General features: G+C 40.2%; 1 non-coding gene across 1 annotated transcript; it reads right to left on the bottom strand.

Moving 5' to 3' along the window:
* Positions 1-739: 739 nt before the first annotated feature.
* LOC112798565 (small nucleolar RNA R71) lies at positions 740-847 on the bottom strand. The gene has a single exon (XR_003200173.1). It is a non-coding gene; the product is annotated as a small nucleolar RNA R71 (small nucleolar RNA).
* Between the last annotated feature and the right edge of the window lie 8377 nt (positions 848-9224).

Raw genomic sequence — 9224 nt, forward strand, 5'->3', positions numbered from 1 at the left:
CGAAAACTCCTCTCTCTCATCTTCTTCTATCTATTTATTTATCTACTAACACCTCTCTTCTACTCAAGAATTCAAACTCACTCTTTCCCCTTGTGTTTGGATTCTTAACTTTTTCTTCTTTTATTCTCTTATTCTTCTACTCACATAAAGAAATCTCTATACTGTGACATAGAGGATTCCCGATTTTCTTTGTTTTCTTCTTTTCCATATGAGCAGGAGCAAGGACAAGAATATTCTTATTAAAGTAGATCCTGAACCTGAAAGGACTCTGAAGAGGAAACTAAGAGAAGCTAAATTACAACAATCCAGAGACAACCTTACAGAAATTTTCGAAAAGGAAGAGGAGATGGCAGCCAAAAATAATAATGCAAGAAGGATGCTTGGTGATTATACTACACCTACTTCCAAGTTTGATGGAAGAAGCATCTCAATCCCTGCCATTGGAACAAACAATTTTGAGCTGAAACCTTAACTAGTTGCTCTAATGCAACAGAACTGCAAGTTCCATGGACTTCCATTAGAAGATCCCTATCAGTTTTTAACTGAGTTCTTGCAGATCTGTGAGACTGTTAAGACTAATGGAGTAGATCCTGAAGTCTACAGGCTCATGCTTTTCCCTTTTGCTGTAAGAGATAGAGTTAGAACATGGTTGGACTTACAACCTAAAGATAGCGTAGACTCTTGGGATAAGCTGGTCACGGCCTTCTTGGCTAAGTACTTTCCTCCTCAAAAGCTGAGCAAGCTTAGAGTGGATGTTTAGACCTTCAAACAGAAAGATGGTGAATCCCTCTATGAAGCTTGGGAAAGATACAAGCAGATGACCAAAAGGTGTCCTTCTGACATGCTTTCAGAATGGACCATTTTGGATATTTTCTATTATGGTCTATCTGAGTTCTCTAAGATGTCACTGGACCATTCTGTAGGTGGATCCATTCACCTAAAGAAAACACCTACAGAAGCTCAAGAACTTATTGACATGGTTGCAAATAACCAATTTATGTACACTTCTGAGAGGAATTATGTGAATAATGGGACGCATCAGAGGAAGGGAGTTCTTGAGATTGATGCTCTGAATGCCATATTGGCTCAAAATAAAATGTTGACTCAGCAAGTCAACATGATTTCTCAAAGTCTGAATGGATGGCAAAATGCATCCAACAGTACTAAAGAGGCATCTTCTGAAGAAGAAGCCTATGATCCTGAGAACCCTGCAATGGCAGAGGTAAATTACATGGGTGAACTTATGGAAACACCTATAATTCCTCATAGAGAAATCATCCAACTTTCTCATGGAAGGACCAACAGAAGCCTCAACAAGGCTTTAATAATGGTGGAAGAAACAGGCTTAACAATAGCAAGCCTTTTCCATCATCTTCTCAGCAACAGACAGAGAATTCTGAGCAGAGCTCCTCTAGCTTAGCAAATATAGTCTCTGATCTGTCTAAGGCCACTTTAAGTTTCATGAGTGAAACAAGGTCCTCCATCAGAAATTTGGAGGCACAAGTGGGACAGCTGAGTAAGAAAATCATTGAAACTCCTCCTAGTACTCTCCCAAGTAATACTGAAGAGAGTCCAAAAAGAGAGTGCAAGGCCATTGATATACTCAAAATGGCCAAACCTAGAGAGGAAGGAGAGGACGTGAATCCCAATGAGGAAGACCTCATGGGACGTCTCCCAGGCAAGAAAGAGTTTCCTATTGAGGACCTAAGGGAATATGAGACTCATATAGAGACCATAGAGACTTCTTTAAACCTCCTTCTGCCATTCATGAGCTCTGAAAACTATTCTTCCTTTGAAGAGGATGAAGACGTAACTGGAGAGCAAGTTGCTTAATATCTAGGAGCTCTCATGAAGCTGAATGCCAAGTTATTTGGTAATGAGACTTGGGAAGATGCACCTCCCTTGCTCATTAGTGAACTAGATACATGGGTTCAACAAACTTTACCTCAAAAGAAACAAGATCCTGGTAAATTCCTAATACCCTGTACCATAGGCACTATGACCTTTGAGAAGGTTCTGTGTGACCTAGGGTCAGGTATAAATCTTATGCCACTCTCTGTAATGGAGAAACTAGGGATCTTTGAGGTACAAGGCTGCCACATTCTCATTACAGATGGCAGACAAGTCAGTAAGACAAGTTTATGGATTGGTAGAGAATGTGTTAGTAAAGGTTAAAGGCCTTTACATCCCTGCTGATTTCATAATCTTAGACATTGGGAAGGAAAAGGATGAATGCATCATCCTTGGAAGACCCTTCCTAGCCATAGTAGGAGCTGTGATTGATGTTGACAGAGGAGAGCTAGTCCTTCAATTAAATGGGGACTACCTTGTGTTTAAAGCTCAAGGATATTCCTCTGCAACCATGGAAAGGAAGCATAAAGCTTCTCTCTATACAGAGTCAAACAAAGCCCCCACAATCAAACTCTAAGTTTGGTATTGAACCCCCACATTTAAACTCTAAGTTTGGTGTTGGGAGTCCACAACATTGACATGATCACCTGTGAAGCTCCATGAGAGCACACTGTCAAGCTAGTGACATTAAAGAAGCGCTTATTGGGAGGCAACCCAATTTTTATTTATCTAATTTTATTTTTATTTTATTTTTTTATGTTTTATTAGGTTCATGATCATGTGGAGTCACAAAACAAATACTAAAATTAAAAACAAATTCAAAAATAGCAGAAGAAACAGCACACCCTGGAGGAAGAGCTTACTGGCGTTTGAACGCCAGTAAGTAGCATCTGGCTGGTGTTCAACGTCAGAACAGAACATGAATCTGGCATTGAACGCCAGAAACAAGTAATAATCTGGCGTTTAAATGCCAGGATTACACCCTGAGGAGAGCTGGCGTTAAATGCCAGAAACAAGCATGGAACTGGCGTTCAACGCTAGAAACATGCTGCAGACTGGCATTGAACACCCAAAACAAGCATAGAACTGGCGTTTAATGCCAGAAACAAGCATCAATCTAGAGTTAAATGTCGGGATTGCATGTAGAGGGAATTTTACACGCCTCATTGGTGCAGGAATGATAATCCTTGACACCTCAGGATCTGTGGACCCCACAGGATCCCTACCTACCTCAATTTACCTTCTCGCTTCTTCACACAATCCAATAACACTCTTCCCCAAAAACCCTTCACCAATCACCTCAATCTATCTTCCACATCACCTCTTCACCACTCACATCCATCCACTCTTTCCCATAAACCCCACCTCCCTTCAAATTCAAAATCCCTTTTCCACCCAAACCCACCCAATATGGCCGAACCTTAACCCCTTTCCCTCCACTATATAAACCCCTCTATCCTTATTCATTTTCACACAACACAACCCTCTCTTCTCTCCGTTGGCCGAATACACACCTCTCTCCCTCTCCTCCATTTTTTTCTTCTTTTGTTCTCTTCTTTCTTCTCTTGCTCGAGGGTGAGCAATATTCTAAGTTTGGTGTGGTAAAAGCATAGCTTTTTTATTTTTTCATAACCACTTATGGCACCTAAGGCCGGAGAAACCTTTAGAAAAGGGAAAGGGAAGACAAAAGCTTCCACCTCCGAGTCATGGGAGATGGAGAGATTCATCTCAAAGGTCCATCAAGACCACTTCTATGAAGTTGTGGTCAAGAAGAAGGTGATCCCTGAGGTCCCTTTCAAGCTCAAAAAAATGAGTATCCGGAGATCCGACATGAGATCCAAATAAGAGGTTGGGAAGTTCTGACCAACCCCATTCAACAAGTTAGAATTCTAATGGTTCAAGAGTTTTATGCCAATGCATGGATCACTAGGAACCATGATCAAAGTATGAACCCGAATGCAAAGAATTATCTTACAATGGTTTGGGGGAAATACTTAAAGCCTGAAACACTTGACACAAAGATCACGGCATCAAATAGAATAATGGAGAATTAAAATTAAATAATTAAGGTCTCTAGGGAGCAATTTTCAAACATGTACTAAATTTAGGAAGGAAATCTAAATGCATGCTAAATTAATGAATAAGTGGGTAAGGATCATGACAAAACCACACGATTAAACACAATATAAACCATAAAATAGTGGTTTATCAACCTCCCCACACTTAATCATTAGTATGTCCTCATGCTAAATTGAAGGAGACAAGGAAATAAGTATGAACATGTATAAACTCATGAAATGCAATGCAATCCTACATATATAAATAAATGCAACTATATGATTATTGTCCAGTTGATCAAAAGTAAATAAGCCCTTCAAAACAATTACAAATCAAATTCCACTAATTCTATCATTATACCATAAAACAGATAAAAGTGCAAGAAGATAGCTTATGAAAGCAGGAAACATGAAAATTCAAGCATCGAACCCTCACTGATAATGTATGTACGCTCTGATCTTTAGTGTATAGGTAATCACTCTATTCTTCTCTAGTCATGTATTCTAACTTTTGTTTTTCTCCTAACCAATCAACAACAGTTAATGTACCAATGCAAACATCATGAGGTCTTTCCAGGGTTGTAATGGGGCCAAGGTGCAGGTAAGGGTATACATATGGTTAAGTGAGCTTTATAAATTGAATCTTTAATTAACCTAAGCTCTCACCTAATATACATATACTCTATATACTTTAAATTCATGCCTAGCTACCCATAATTCCCTTTTTCAACCCATACTCATGTTTTAACTTTGTATTTTGATTCTACCATACGTGCATTGATTTTTGAATTCTGAATTTAACATTGGGGTAATTTTGTCCCCTTATTTATTTATTTATCATCATTTTTTTTTCAATTCTTATAGTTTCACATGAGTAGGTATCCAAATTCCCTTTAAATTTTCATGACACATTCCCTTAACAACTTTTGTTCCCACAATTTCCCATACTTAACTAGCACACACAATTCTATCTTAAGATAACCAAAGATTCAATTTGGGATATGCAATTGTTTTTCAGCTTAAGGTTAGTAATGTGGTAAAATATAGAACAAATGGGGTTTTTAAAGGCTCAAAGTGGTTAACAAGGGTAATTGAAAAGGGTAGGCTTGATTTGGATAAGTGAGTCTAAACAAATAATGGCCTCAATCATGTGCAAGCATGTAAATATAATAAATATTGGACATATAAGATAAAACAAAATATAGATTACAATCATAGAGAAGTAAACACACAAGAATAAAATAATTATGGTTAAATAATGTAACCATACATAAAGGCTCAAATCTTTCACAGGTTGTGTGTTCTTTAGCTCAAACGTCATGTTCCAAATACAATTCAAGCAGATTTATCATAAAAATTTTCTGAAAAATTAGTGAAATTTTATTCCAAAGATAGATTTTTAAAAGAAACTTATTGTCTTTTCAATCAAGTAAAACATGCATGCAACTATTCTAACCTCTGCAATTTATTCTATTCTATAAAGGGAAGAAAATATAACTAAAATATCCTAATTATTGGTGTACAGAGAAGAGAAATTACCTCTGGAAGTCAGGTACTGACCGACCTCATCATACTTAAGGCTTTGCACCGTCCTCGGTGCCATCTGTCAGGAACAGGGGTGGGCTGGTAGCAGTATCTCCACAGTTGGGACTATCATGGCTCCCGGTGCTGGTAAAAGAAGTGGAGTCCGGAGTGTCTGAGTCCTTGAATTTGCCCATGATCAGCTCCTTGAGGTATGTGAATCGGCGCTTGTTGTGGCACTTTCTCATCTTAGCTTTCTGTTCATGCCGATCCAACTTTTCAAGTATCTGCTGGAGCAATTTCTCAGTTGTAGATGCTTGTGGTGTTGAAGAAGGAATATCTTCAACTGGCTCAGTATGCTGGCTTGTAGTGGCTGCTGAAAGTCTGAGGTATTTCCCGTTAGGGACATATTGATCATCCCATGGAAGCATGGCTTTGGTGTCCCCAGCTCTGTAGGAGACTCCGGCGACTGAAACAAGATCTGAGATCAGGGCGGGAAAAGGTAGGTTGCCCGCAATTTGCACATGCTCCATAGCATTCCGGATGTGTCTTGAGAGATTCAGAGGTTGGTCTGTAAGGATGCACCATAGTAGAATAGCCATGTCTGCAGTGAAGGAGGACTCATGAGTGCTCGGAAAGACATAATGGGACATGATCTGTGCCCATACGTGAGCCTCCAAGGTAAGTGCGGAAGCCAAGATTCCCTTAGGGCGGGTACGGTGGTATCCGTAGATCCAACGGCTGCCAGGTAATGCAATGACTCCGAGGGCAGAGTCCCAGTCAAGTTGGTATCTCTGGCGCTGAAGAGTGGCTTCTTGAAAAGCGTCCATTCCTGCTGGAAAAGGGGGAAGACTCAGAGCTTGCTGGATAGCCTCTTCTATAATGGGCACTTGCTGCTGCCGGACATAAATAGACTACAGGGTCGGTATGTAGAAGTTGGAGTAGAACTCAACTACCCAATAGAGATTGACCTGCATCGGCTATCTCTGTAAGAAACCCCATTGTCTTCTTTCAATTTGTGGCTCAACAAAGGTGGCAATATTGGACGGGAGGATTAGAAGGTATTCATTATTATAGTTCCTTTCTGCTAGGATAGGAAACATCTGCTCACAGTAGCGATTGGGAAATTGCACAGCGTCCTTTGCTGGAAAGGCTTTCTCCTTTTCATCAACCTTTATTATCCTCTTAACTCTTTTTGTTGAGGGCTTGACTGTGGTAGAAGAAGGCTCTGCCACTAATGCTCTTTTAGTTCCTCTTCTTGCTGGTGGTTTGGAAGTAGCTTTCTCCTTTCCTTTCTTGGTGGCCATCTTGAAAGAAGGGAAGAGAAAAGAAATTAAATGTAAAGAGATAGAGCAAAGAAGAGGGTAGTGTAAGTGATAATCAATGCACAATAAGGATAAATGGCAGTAACACATGGTCCAGATTACATGTGAAAAGCTCATCAATGGAAATATAGCAAGTGCATGTAGGACAATGGAATGCGAGAGGTTTATTGGCATGCAGGCAAAGGCATGAGTAGCATATATCAAACATTCAATGTCCAAATTAGATTACCATTTGTAACAAACTAGCCATCACGTTTGTATTGACAATTAAATTTAATTAATAAAATATGAAAGGAAATTTGTGAAAAGCAAGCATTGCATATTAGAGTAGAATAATGTGAATAAGTGCATAATGCCATATGGGCTTTTTTACAAACACATAGCATGCATGTAGAATAAGCTCTTGAAAGTATGAATTTGAACATGCAAGCATTCCCTTAAAAAGTAATATATATGATTGTCAAACAAATTTACAACAAACCATAAGCATATAATGATAAATAATGACTCACATAAATAGATAACACCAAGTAAAAGGGAAAAGAAAAGAAAAGAAAATAAGAATAATGAATAAAAGAAAAGAAGATAGCATATGAAAATAAGAAGAATAGTAGAAAAATGGGAAAGAAGAAAAGAAAAACCTTGTTAATGGGGGTGATAGAGATAGAGAATGAAAGGTGAGTTAGAAAGGGGAAGGGAGAAAGAAGAAAGAAGGAGGGAAAAGAAAAATTAGGATTTGGGAGATAGGAAGATAAGATAATTTGGCAACTTAGGTTGAGCTGTGCGGTACATGCGACGCGACCGCGGAGGGCACACGCTCGCATGAGTGTGCTCCAGGTAGGGCGACGCGATCGGGCGGTCACGCGGTCGCGTGACCTATGTTGCGCTTCTGGCGCGAGTGCAGCCTCGCTCCAGCACAACTCTCTGTTCAATTTATGTTAATTGCCAAAATCGGGTGACGCGATCGCGTGGGTCACGCGATCGCATGAGTGTGTATTATAAAATGAACGATGCGGCCGCGTTACCGACGTGATCGCGTGACAAGGATTGTGCTTCCAGCACAAATCCAGCATCACTCTCGCACAGAATGTGACTGTGCACCCTTTTTTGTCGAAAATTCAAGGCACGCGGCCGCATGGCGCACGCGACCGCGTGGGAGGCCATGATTTCCATACGACGCAGTCGCATCGGCGACGCGGTCACGTGAGGTAATTTGTACCATTGGCATGCCTCCAGCGCAGCTCCTGCATAACTTTCTGTTCATTTTTATTTTTCTTTACTCTCCCTGCCACGTGGACGCGTTGCTAATGCGACCGCGTCGCGCGGAGAAATTTATTTTTTTTTAAATAAGGACATGTAAGTGTAAAAACATGAAAGTATTAATAAAGAGAAGAGTCATTGAAGAAGAAAAAACTAAAAGTGAAGAAAAGAACGATCATACCGCGGTGGGTTGTCTCCCACCAAGCACTTTGCTTTAACGTCTGTAAGTTGGACGCTTCATTAGCTCAATCTGCTACTATGTGGGGATCTTCCAAGCGGAAGATCTTGAGCTCCTTGTTTTTCTGCACCTTCTCACCATGGTACAGCTTTAGGCGGTGTCCATTGACCTTAATAAGTTAAGAGCTTGAAGGATGGCTTAGGTGATAAACTCCGTACGGTTCAGCCTTCTCTACTCTGTATGGACCTTCCCATTTTGATCTTAACTTACCGGGCATTAGCCTTAGTCTAGATTTGTAAAGGAGAACAAAATCTCTAGGTTGAAACTCTGTCTTCTTGATGTTTTGATCATGCACAGCTTTCATTCTTTCCTTGCAAATTCTGGAATTCTCATAAGCTTCTAGGCGAAGGTTCTCCAGTTCCTGCAGTTGCAACTTCCTTTCAGCACCAGCATTCTCAATTCCCATGTTGCACTCTTTAACTTCCCAGAAAGCTCTGTGTTCGATTTCAACTGGGAGATGGCAAGCTTTTCCATAAACCAAGCGAAAGGGACTCATCCCAATGGGTGTCTTGTATGCGGTTCTATACGCCCACAGTGCATCTTGTAGCCTGGTGCTCCAGTCTTTCCTGTGAGGCTTTACTATCTTTTGCAAGATACGCTTAATTTCTCTGTTCGACACCTCGGCTTGCCCATTAGTTTGAGGATGGTAAGCTGTTGCAACTTTATGGATTATTCCATGCTTCTTCATCAATCCTGTTAGTCTCCTGTTACAAAAATGGGTGCCTTGATCGCTCACGATCGCTCGTGGTGATCCAAAACGGCATATAATATGGTTTCTCACTAAGGAAACAACAGTGTTAGCATCATCAGTGCGGGTAGGAATTGCTTCCACCCATTTGGAAACATAATCTATAGCTAACAGTATATAAAAATATCCACTAGAATTTGGAAATGGAACCATGAAGTCAATGCCCCATACATCAAAAATTTCACAGAAAAGCATATATTGTTGAGCCATCTCATCCCTTCTGG

The sequence above is a fragment of the Arachis hypogaea genome, chromosome 4, assembly GCF_003086295.3.
Source record: "Arachis hypogaea cultivar Tifrunner chromosome 4, arahy.Tifrunner.gnm2.J5K5, whole genome shotgun sequence".
In the NCBI taxonomy this organism is placed as follows: Eukaryota; Viridiplantae; Streptophyta; class Magnoliopsida; order Fabales; family Fabaceae; genus Arachis; species Arachis hypogaea.